Source organism: Penaeus vannamei, chromosome 21 (assembly GCF_042767895.1).
Source record: "Penaeus vannamei isolate JL-2024 chromosome 21, ASM4276789v1, whole genome shotgun sequence".
In the NCBI taxonomy this organism is placed as follows: domain Eukaryota; kingdom Metazoa; phylum Arthropoda; class Malacostraca; order Decapoda; family Penaeidae; genus Penaeus; species Penaeus vannamei.
In genome coordinates this window covers 4,415,365-4,415,613 of record NC_091569.1, presented here as the reverse complement: position 1 = coordinate 4,415,613, position 249 = coordinate 4,415,365, and positions in this window count along the sequence as shown.

Genomic DNA, 249 nt, shown 5'->3' with positions numbered 1-249 from the left:
GTTATTTCTTTGTATTCGGAGATGTCTTCTTGGCCCGAGAGGCAGTTGGTCGGGACGTGTGTGATGCTGTTATTGTTTTTTTTGTGTGTGTGTTTTTCTTTGTGTGTTTTTTTTTTTGTTTTTTTTTGTGTTTTGTTATTGTTTGTGTTTATTTTTGTTTTTTTCTTTGTGTGTTTTTGTTTGTATATTTTCTTTGTGTGTTATTTCTTTGTATTTTTTTTCTTTGTGTGTGTTTTTTTTGTTTTGTTT